A 12,609-nucleotide genomic window follows, 5' to 3' on the forward strand; every position below is an offset into this window, starting at 1 on the left:
ACGTGTACAAATATGTGGTCACTATTTAAACTATGTACACGTGAAGATATAGATGCAAACTCTGTACCTAAGCACAGGTATGCTATTACCACAGCCCACATCGTAGCGTCCGTCACATGCCCTCTGGCTTCTTATAGACCCAGGGTGTTGAGGCTGTGCCCACAGCCGCCACCAGAGGGCCTGTAAGAGCACCCAGGCCCACCCTGGCTACCTACGGATGCCCGGGCTAAAATACTGTGCCCACTTCCCCACCAGTGGTCCTGTAGCAGCCCGCTAGCCCACTCTGGCAACGTTGGGACACTCTGGCTTAAGGGCGTTGTCCGATACACTGCCAGAGAGCATGTAGCAGACCCCAGGCAAACCCTGCAGCTTAGAAACACAGTAACCAGGTGACTGTGCCCAGAGCCCCCACCAGAGGGCCCGGTGTAAATCCCAGGTGCACCATGGCTGCTTAGGAACAACCTGGCTATGTGGCTGTCTTTACAGGCTCTGCCAGCGTGCTCGTAGATGCCCAGTGGCACAGAATGGCTGCTAAGGGACACTCTGGATAGAGCACTGTTCCGCCGGTCCCCACCAACGAGCCCGTAGCAGGCCCAAGGCACACCGTCATTGCTTTGGGACCCCCTCGCTTGGTGGCTATGCCCACCGCTGCTGGGGCCAAACTATTTTGAAAATGTGGTTTAATATAATACTGGCGACCATATCATACAGAAATGATAATGTTATTCTCTTTTCCTATATATTATGCAGTAGTTATAGTTACACTTCTGCTATATTGACAAAAATGCCATCCTCACATCCCATGACATTAGAATTTAAAGCATAGTGGAGTTTCACCCCTTACCATGTTTAATTTAATATAATTGTTTTCTTGTTTACATTAGTGACCCTATCAGAGCATGCTGTACACCTCTTGCCATATTCAGAGTACTTCCCTATAAGCCACAACATTTTCCTCTCCTCCTCTTGATGTTAAGAACAATATCCCAGGACCGGCCTACAACCCCAGTCACATCGTGAGTAATGTCCTCTATAATCCTCTAGTTATTAGAAACAATATCACGGGGGGCTTGTGCGGTCTCTCAGATACTTGCAGTAATATCTTTTAAGTTTTTGAATGTTAGAAACGATACTAAAGTGGTGGTGTATACTACATTCGATATTCAGAGTATGGTAATCCTTTGTCTTTCGGACATGATTCACTACATCACAGAAGCATTTTCCTTTGCCTGTGATATTGGAACCATCGCAGAGGGTACACTTGCTCTCACAAGGAGAGTAATACCTACTTAGAATATGATGGATAATATCACGAAATGGAGGCACATATGTGTATACCCACTTTGATATTGGAAGTAATTTTTATCTAATATACTAAAAATCATATCTCAGAATATACTCATGATGTGTACACTTATTGGCATATTACAAGCAAGTAACTGAATATGTACCACATGTAAACTGACTGTGATGGGCATATGTGTACACAACACAGATGTACAATAAATTTACATAATCTATAAAAGATGGACAATTATATGCATACAAAGTGTACACAATAGATATGTTCAAAATGTGTACAATACGTACACTTATCCTAACACCACAACGATATCATATAATCACAACAGCTTATAAAACCACAATGCACATGTAATACCTAATACAAATGTACATATTTCACGCACTATGTACATTTACATTTATTGTGATATTACGATATGTACACAGGTACATCATGTACCAATTAGGGATGAATGTGCAATATATGCAGGTGTAGATATGTGTGCACAGAATGGACATATGTACACTATATACACATACGTACATATAATGTAGATATGTACCTTCTGTACACGAGTCAATAATATGAACAGCATGCACATGTATAAACTATGTACACACATGCGTGTACACCAGCTTTGGTAACTGAAGTAATTTCTATTTTTTTTAAATTTTTTATTGGATTATAGGTTTTGGGGTACATGAGCAGAGCATGCAAGACAGTTGCGTAGGTACACACATAGCAGTGTGCTTTGCTTTCCTTCTCCCCTTCACCCACATTTGGTATTTCTCCCCAAGCTATCCCTCCCCACCTCCCCCTCCCACTGGCCCTCCCCGTTTCCCCCCAATAGACCCCAGTGTTTAGTACTCCCCTTTCTGTGTCCATGTGTTCTCATTTTTCATCACCCACCTATGAGTGAGAATATGCGGTGTTTCATTTTCTGTTCTTGTGTCAGTTTGCTGAGGATGATGTTCTCCAGATTCATCCATGTCCCTACAAACTTTTACACTGTTGGTAGGAGTGTAAATTAGTTCAACCATTGTGGAAGACAGTGTGGCGATTCCTCAAGGCCTTAGAAATAGAAATTCCATTTGACCCAGCAATCCCATTACTGGGTATATATCCAAAAGACTATAAATCGTTCTACTATAAAAACACATGTACACAAATGTTCATTGCAGCACTGTTTACAATAGCAAAGACGTGGAATCAACCCAAATGCCCATTGATAATAGACTGGATTAGAAAAATGTGGCACATATACACCATGGAATATTATGCAGCAATCAGAAATGATGAGTAATTTCTATTTAATGTGCTAAAAGTAATATCCCAGAATGTACTCATAATGTGTACATTTATTGACATATCACAATAAATGTATCAAATAGGTACAGTCTGTACATTTACTCTGCTGTACATATGTGTACACAACCCACATGTACCAAAATGTACATATTATGTCAAATATGTACCTGCAGATGTCTACAATGTGTACACCATGCATTAGGTACATACTTTGTGCACTAGGAACATTCCTTGAAATATCAGTGATATAATATATATAATCACAATAAGGTATATAATCACAGTAATATATACATGTCGTGTAGTATCACCAAATAGTACATATTGCACACATTAGGTATGTGTTAGGTACGTGTTTTACACATATTATGTACATACAGATTTATCATGTTAACATAAGTACACGTGTATAAATATGTGCTCACTATTTAAACTATGTACACATGAAAATATAGATGCAAACTCTGTACATATGCACAGGCATGCTATTACCACAGCCTACATCGTAACATCCCCCACACGCCCTCTGGGTGCTTATAGACACCCGGGCTTTGAGGCTGTGCCCACAGCCGCCACCAGAGGGCCTGTAAGAGCACCCAGGCCCACCCTGGTTACCTTCGGATGCCCTGGCTAGAAAGCTTTGCCCACATCCCCACAAGAGGACCTGTAGCAGCCCGCCAGCCCACTCTGGCAACGTAGGGACACCCTGGCTTAAGGGCGTTTTCCGATACACTGCCAGAGAGCATGTAGTAGACCCCAGGCCAACCCTGCAGCTTAGGGACACACTAACTAGGTGACTGTGCCTAGAGCCCCCACTAGAGGGCCCGAAGTAAATACCAGGTGCACCATGGCTGCTTAGGAACACCCTGGCTATGTGGCTGTCCTTAAAGGCTCCGCCAGCATGCCCATAGCAGCCCAGTAGCTCAGAATGTCTGCTAGGGGAAACCCTGGATAGAGCACTGTGCCCACAGTCCCCACCAAGGAGCCTGTAGCAGGCCCAAGGCACACCCTGGTTGCTTTGGGACCCCCTCGCTTGGTGGCTATGCCCACCGCTGCTGGGGCCAAGCTATTTTGAAAATGTGGTTTAATATGATACTGGCGACCATATCATACAGAAATGATAATGTTATTCTCTTTTTCTATATATTAGGCAGTAGTTATAGTTACACCTCTGCTATATTGACAAAAATCCCATCCTCACATCCATTGACATTAGAATTTTAAGCATAGAGGAGTTTCACCCCTTGCTTTGTTTAATTCAACATAATTGTTTTCTTGTTTACATTAGTTACCCTATCAGAGCATGCTGTACACCTCTTGCCATATTCAGAGTTCTTCCCTACAAGCTGCAACATTTTCCTCTCCTCCTCTGGATGTTAGAAACAATAACCCAGGACCGGCCTACAACCTTAGTCACATCGTGAGTAATGTCCTCTATATACCTCTAGTTATTAGGAACAATATCACGGGGAGCTTGTGCGCTCTCTAAGATATTTGGTGTAATATCTTTTAAGTTTTTGAATATTAGAAACGATACTACAGTGGTGGTGTATACTGCATTCGATATTCAGGGTATGGTAATCCTTTGTCTTTCGGACATGATTCACTACATCACAGAAGCGTTTTCCTTTGCCTGTGATATTGGAACCATCGCAGAGAATACACTTGCTCTCACTAGGAGAGTAATACCTACTTAGGATATGATGGATAATATCACGAAATGGACACACATATGTGTATACCCACTTTGATATTGGAAGTAATTTTTTTCTAATATACTAAAAATCATATCTCAGAATATACTCATGATGTGTACACTTATTGGTATATTACAAGCAAGTAACTGAATATGTACCACATGTAAACTGACTGTGATGGGCATATGTGTACACAACACAGATGTACAATAAATTTACATAATCTATAAAAGATGGACAATTATATGCATACAAAGTGTACACAATAGATATGTTCAAAATGTGTACAATACGTACACTTATTCTAACACCACAACGATATCATATAATCACAACAGTTTATAAAACCACAATGCACATGTAATACCTAATACAAATGTACATATTTCACGCACTATGTACATTTACATTTATTGTGATATTACGATATGTACACAGGTACATCATGTACCAATTAGGGATGAATGTGCAATATATGCAGGTGTAGATATGTGTGCACAGAATGGACATATGTACACTATATACACATACGTACATATAATGTAGAAATGTACCTTCTGTACATGAGTCCATAATATGAACAGCATGCACATGCATAAACTATGTACACACATGCGTGTACACCAGCTTTGGTAACTGAAGTAATTTCTATTTAATGTGCTAAAAGTAATATCCCAGAATGTACTCATAATGTGTACATTTATTGACATATCACTATAAATGTATTAAATAGGAACAGTCTGTACATTTACTCTGCTGTACATATGTATACACAACGCACATGTACCAAAATGTACATATTCTGTAAAATATGTACCTGCAGATTTCTACGTGTACACCATGCATTAGGTACATAATTTGTGCACTAAGAACATTTTTTGAAATATCAGTGATAAAATATATATAATCACAATAAGGTACATAAACACAGTAATATATACATGTCGTGTAGTCTCACCAAATAGTACATATTGCACACCTTAGGTATGCGTTAGGTACGTATGTGTTTTACACATATTATGTACACACAGATTTATCATGTTAACATAAATACACGTGTAAAAATATGTGCTCACTATTTAAACTATGTACACATGAAGGTATAAATGCAAACTTTGTACCTATGCACAGGCATGCTATTACCACAGCCCACATCGTAACATCCCCCACACGCCCTCTGGCTGCTTATAGACACCCGGGCTTTGAGGCTGTGCCCACAGCCGCCACCAGAAGGCCTGTAAGAGCACCCAGGCCCACCCTGGCTACCTATGGATGCCCTGGCTAGAAAGCTGTGCCCACATCCCCACCAGAGGTCCTGTAGCAGGCCGCCAATTTATTCTGGCAACGTAGGGACTACCTGGCTTAAGGGCGTTGTCCGATACACTGCCAGAGAGCATGTAGCAGACCCCAGGCCAACGCTGCAGCTTAGAAACACACTAACTAGGTGACTGTGCCTAGAGCCCACACCAGAGGGCCCGAAGTAAATCCCAAGTGCACCATGGCTGCTTAGGAACACCCTGGCTATGTGGCTGTCCTTACAGGCTCCGCCAGCATGCCCGTAGAAGCCCAGTAGCCCAGAATGGCTGCTCAGGGAAACCCTGGATAGAGCACTGTGCCCACAGTCCCCACCAACGAGCCCGTAGCAGGCCCAAGGCACACCCTGGTTGCTTTGGGACCCCCTCGCTTGGTGGCTATGCCCACCGCTGCTGGGGCCAAGCTATTTTGAAAATGTGGTTTAATATGATACTGGCGACCATATCATACAGAAATGATAATGTTATTCTCTCTTGCTATATATTAGGCAGTAGTTATAGTTACACCTCTGCTATATTGACAAAAATGCCATCCTCACAGCCCTTGACATTAGAATTTAAAGCATAGGGGAGTTTCAGCCCTTGCAATGTTTAATTCAATATAATTGTTTTCTTGTTTACATTAGTGACCCTATCAGAGCATGCTGAACACGTCCTGCCATATTCAGAGTACTTCCCTATAAGCCGCAACATTTTCCTCTCCTCCTCTGGATGTTAGAAACAATAACCCAGAACCGGCCTACAACCCCAGTCACATCGTGAGTATTGTCCTCTATAATCCTCTAGTTATTAGGAACAATATCACGGGGGCTTGTGAGCTCTCTTAGATACTTGCAGTAATATCTTTTAAGTTTTTGAATATTAGAAACGATACTACAGTAGTGGTGTATACTGCATTCGATATTCAGAGTATGGTAATCCTTTGTCTTTCGGACATGATTCACTACATCACAGAAGCGTTTTCCTTTGCCTGTGATATTGGAACCATTGCAGAGGGTACACTTGCTCTCACAAAAAGAGTAATACCTACTTAGTCTATGATGGATAATATCACAAAATGGACACACATATGTGTATACCCACGTTGATATTGGAAGTAATTTTTATCTAATATACTAAAAATTATATCTCAGAATATACTCATGATGTGTACACTTATTGGTATATTACAAGCAAGTAACTGAATATGTACCACATGTAAACTGACTGTGATGGGCATATGTGTACACAACACAGATGTACAATAAATTTACATAATCTATAAAAGATGGACAATTATATGCATACAAAGTGTACACAATAGATATGTTCAAAAGGTGTACAATACGTACACTTATCCTAACACCACAACAATATCATATAAACACAATCGCTTATAAAAACACAATGCACAGCTAATATATAATACAAATGTACATATTGCACACACTGTGTACATTTACATTTATTGTGATATATTGATATGTACACAGGTACATCATGTACCAATTAGGTATGAATGTGCAATACCTGCAGGTGTAGATATGTGTGCACAGAATGGACATATGTACACTATATACACATACGTACATATAATGTAGATATGTACCTTCTGTACATGAGTCCATAATATGAACAGCATGCACATGCATAAACTATTTACACACATGCGTGTACACAGGCTTTGGTAACTGAAGTAATTTCTATTTAATGTGCTAAAAGTAATATCCCAGAATGTACTCATGTGTACATTTATTGACATATCACAATAAATGTATCAAGTAGGTACAGTCTGTACATTTACTCTGCTGTACATATGTGGACACAACGCACATGTACCAAAATGTACATATTCTGTAAAATATGTACCTGCAGATTTCTACAATGTGTACACCATGTATTAGGTAAATAATTTGTGTACTAGGAACATTCCTTGAAATATTAGTGATAAAATATATATAATCACAATAAGATACATAATCACAGTAATATATACATGTCGTGTAGTCTCTCCAAATAGTACATATTACACACATTAGGTATGCATTAGGTATGTATGTGTTTTGCACGTATTATGAACATACAGATTTATCATGTTAACATAAGTACACATGTACAAATATGTGCTCACTATTTAAACTATGTACAAATGAAGATATAGATGCAAACTCTGTACCTATGCACAGGCATGCTATTACCACAGCCCACATCGTAGCATCCGCCACATGCCCTCTGGGTGCTTATAGACACCCGGGCTTTGAGGCTGTGCCCACAGCCACCACCAGAGGGTCTGTAAGAGCACCCAGGCCCACCCTGGCTACCTGCAGATGCCCTGGCTAGAAAGCTTTGCCCACATCCCCACCAGAGGTCCTGTAGCAGCCCGCCAGCCCACTCTGGCAACGTAGGGACACCCTGGCTTAAGGGCGTTTTCCGATACACTGCCAGAGAGCATGTAGCAGACCCCAGGCCAACCCTGCAGCTTAGGGACACACTAACTAGGTGACTGTGACCAGAGTCCCCACTGGAGGGCCCGAAGTAAATGCCAGGTGCACCATGGCTGCTTAGGAACACCCTGGCTAAGTGGCTGTCCTTACAGGCTCCACCAGCATGCCCGTAGAAGCCCAGTAGCCCAGAATGGCTGCTTAGGGAAACCCTAAATAGAGCACTGTGCCCACAGTCCCCACCAAGGAGCCCGTAGCAGACCCAAGACACACCCTGGTTGCTTCGGGACCTTCTCGCTTGGTGGCTATGCCCACCACTGCTGGGGCCAAGCTATTTTGGATATGTGGTTTATCATGATATTGGCGACCATATCATACAGAAATGATAATGTTATTCTCTTTTGCTATATATTAGGCAGTAGTTATACTTACACCTCTGCTATATTGACGAAAATGCCATCCTCACATCCCTTGACATTAGAATTTAAAGCAGAGGGGAGTTTCACCTTTTGCAATGTTTAATTCAATATAATTGTTTTCTTGTTTACATTAGTGACCCTATCAGAGCATGCTGTAAACCTCTTGCCATATTCAGAGTACTTCCCTATAAGCCGAAACATTTTCATCTCCTCCTCTGGATGTTAGAAACAATATCCCAGGACTGGCCTACAATTCCAGTCACATCGTGAGTAATGTCCTCTATAATCCTCTAGTTACTAGGAACTATATCACAGGGGGCTTCTGTGCCCTCTCAGCTATTTGGAGTAATATCTTTTATGTTTTTGAATATTAGAAACGATACTACAGTGGTGGTGTATACTGCATTCGATATTCAGGGAATGGTAATCCTTTGTCTTTCGGACATGATTCACTACATCACAGAAACGTATTTTTTTGCCTGTGATATTGGAGCTATTGCAGAGGGTACACTTGCTCTCAGAAGGAGAGTAATACCTTCTTAGGACCTGATGGATAATATCACAAAATGGACACACATATGTGTATATTTAGAGCAATTTTGCTTTTAACATTGGGATTCCTAGATAAGATTTATATTTTTTTCTATTCGCGTAAAATTAGAATTTCGGTATTTTACATGAGAGAGCATATTGAGTTGGTGTATATACTCCAAAACAAAGTAGAAAAGGGCATTGTATATTTTTTTGACAGATTATACTCAGAGCAATTTTGCTTTTAACATTGGGGTACATAGATAACATTTATATTTTTTTGTAACCACGTAAATTTAGAATAACTATATTTTACATGAGAGAGCCTATTGAGATGGTGTATATACTACAAAAGAGAGTAGAAAAGGGCATTGTATATTTTTCCTAACAGATTATCTTCAGAGCAATTTTGCTTGTAACATTGGGGTACCTAGATAATATTTATATTCTTTTCTATTCGCGTATAATTAGAATTTCAGTATTTTACAATGAAGAGCATATTGAGTTGGTGGATATACTCCAAAAAATAGTACAAAAGGGCATTGTATATTTTTTCTGACAGATTATATTAAGAGCAATTTTGCTATTAACATTGCGGTACATAGATAACATTTATAATTTTATTCGCGTAAAAGTAGAATTTCGGTATTTTACATGAGAGAGATGGTGAATATACTCCAGAAGAATTTAGAAAAGGGCATTGTGTATTTTTTCTAACAGATTATGTTCAGAGAATTCTGCTTTTAACATTGGGGTACATAAATAATATTTATATTTTCTTGTAACGGCGTAAATTTAGAATTTCAATATTTTATATGAGAAAGCATATTGAGTTGTTGTATATACTCCAAAACAAAGTAGAAAAGGGGATTGTATATTTTTTCTGACACATTATATTCAGAGCAATTTTGCTTTTAACATTGGTGTACCTAAATAATATTTATATTATTTTCTATTCACGTAAAATTAGAATTTCGATATTTTACATGAGAGCGCATATTGAGTTGGTGTATATACCCCAAAACAGAGTAGAAAAGGGCATTCTATATTTTTTCTGACAGATTATATTCAGAGAAATTTTGCTTTTAAGATTTGGGTACATACATAATATTTACATTTTTATCTATCCGCGTAAAATTTGAATTTCAATATTTTACATGGGAGAGAATATTGAGATGGTGTATATACTCCAAAAAAATGTAGAAAAGGGCATTGTATATTTCTTCTAACAGATTATCTTCAGAGCAATTTGGCTTGTAACATGGGGTACCTAGATAATATTTATATTCTTTTCTATTCGCGTATAATTAGAATTTCAGTATTTTACATTGAAGAGCATATTGAGTTGGTGGATATACTCCAAAAAATAGTAAAAAAGGGCACTGTATATTTTTTCTGACAGATTATATTCAGAGCAATTTTTATTTTAACATTGGGATACCTAGATAATATTTATATATTTTTCTATTCACGTAAAATTAGAATTTCGGTATTTTACATGAGAGAGCATATTGAGTTGTTGTATATACTCCAAAAAAGAGTAGAAATGGGAATTTTATATTTTTTCTGACAGATTATACTCAGAGAAATTTTGCTTTTAACGTTTGGGTACCTTGATAATATTGAGATTTTTTTCTATTCGCGTAAAATTAGACTTTCGGTATTTTACATGAGAGAGCATATTGAGTTGGTGTATATACTCCAAAACAGAGTAGAAAAGGGCATTGTATATTTTTTCTGACAGATTATACTCAGAGCAATTTTGCTGTTAACACTGGGGTACCTAGATAATATTTAGATATTTTTCTATTCACGTAAAATTAGAATTTCGGTATTTTATATGTGAGAGCATATTGAGTTGGTGTATATAGTCCAAAAAATAGTAGAAAAAAACATTGTATATTTTTTCTGACAGATTATATTCAGAGAAATTTTGATTTTAACATTGGGGTACATAGTTAATATTTATATTTTTATCTATATGCGTGAAATTATAATTTCGGTATTTTACATGAGAGAATATTGAGATGGCATATATACTCCAAAAGAATGTAGAAAAAAGCATTGCAAATTTTTTCTGACAGATTATATTCAGACCAATTTTGCTTTTTACACTGGGGTACCTAGATAATATTTATACTTTTTCTATTCTCGTAAAATTAGAATTTCAGTATTTTACATGAGTGAGCATATTGAGTTGGTGTATATACTCCAAAACAGAGTAGAAAAGGGCACTGTATATTTTTCCTGACAGATTATATTCAGAGCAATTTTTCTTTTAACACTGGGATACCTAGATAATATTTATATTTTTTTCTAGTCACGTAAAATTAGAATTTCGGTATTTTACATGAGAGAGCATATTGAGTTGGTGTATATACTCCAAAACCGACTAAAGAAGTACAATGTATATATTTTCTGACAGATTATATTCAGAGCAATTTTCCTTTTAACACTGGGGTACTTAGATAATATTTATATATTTTTCTATTTGCGTAAAATTAGAATTTCGATATTTTACATGAGAGAGCATATTGAGTTGGTGTATATACTCAAAACAGAAAAGAAAAGGGCATTGTATATTTTTTCTGACAGATTATATTCAGAGCAATTTTGCTTTTAACATTGGGGTACCTAGATAATATTTAGATTTTTTTCTATTCGCGTAATATTAGAATTTTTAGTATTTTACATTGGAGAGCATATTGAGTTGGTGTATATACTCCAAAACAAAGTAAAAAAGAACATTGTATCTTTTTTCTGACAGATTATATTCATAGCAATTTTGCTTTTAACATTGGGGTACCTAGATAATATTCATATATTTTCTATTCGCGTAATATTAGAATTTTGGTATTTTACATGGGAGAGCATATTGAGTTGGTGTATATGCTCCATAACAGAATATTAAAAAGCATTGTATATTTTTTCTGACAGATTATATTTAGAGCAGTTTTGCTTTTAACCCTGGGGTACCTAGATAATATTTATATTTTTTTCTATTCATGTAAAATTAGAATTTCAGTATTTTACATGAGAGAGCATATTGAGTTGGTGTATATACTCCAAAACCGAGTAAAAAAGGGCATTGTATATTTTGTTTGACAGATTATATTCAGAACAATTTTTCTTTTAACATTGGGGTACATAGTTAATATTTATATTTTTATCTATTTGCATAAAATTAGAATTTCGGTATTTTACATGAGAGATAATATTGAGATGGTGTATATACTCCAGAACATAGTAAAAAAAATATTGTATTATTTTTCTGACATATTTTATTCAGAGCAATTTTGCTTTAACATTGGGGTACCTAGATAATATTTATATTGTTTTCTATTCACGTAAAATTAGAATTTCGGTATTTTACATGAGAGAGCATATTTAGTTGGTGTATATACTTCAAAAAATAGTAGAAAAGGGCATTGTATATTTTTTTCTCACAGATTATATTCAGAGAAATTTTGCTTTTAACATTGGAAAACAGATAATATTTATATTTTTATCTATTCGTGTAAATTTAGAATTTCGGTATTTTACATGAGAGAGAATATTGAGATGGTGTATATACTTTAACAGAATGTAGAAAGGGGCATTGTATATTTTTTCTCACAGATTATCTTCGGAGCATTT

General features: G+C 37.3%; 1 long non-coding RNA gene across 1 annotated transcript; it reads left to right on the top strand.

The window, feature by feature from the left end:
* The first annotated feature begins 890 nt into the window (after positions 1 to 890).
* LOC128928330 (uncharacterized) lies at positions 891 to 6,361 on the top strand. The gene is made up of 3 exons (XR_008473230.2): positions 891 to 1,016; positions 3,882 to 4,013; positions 6,230 to 6,361. It is a non-coding gene; the product is annotated as an uncharacterized LOC128928330 (long non-coding RNA).
* The last annotated feature ends 6,248 nt before the right edge of the window (positions 6,362 to 12,609 follow it).

This window comes from Callithrix jacchus, chromosome 4, assembly GCF_049354715.1.
Source record: "Callithrix jacchus isolate 240 chromosome 4, calJac240_pri, whole genome shotgun sequence".
Lineage (NCBI taxonomy): Eukaryota > Metazoa > Chordata > Mammalia > Primates > Cebidae > Callithrix > Callithrix jacchus.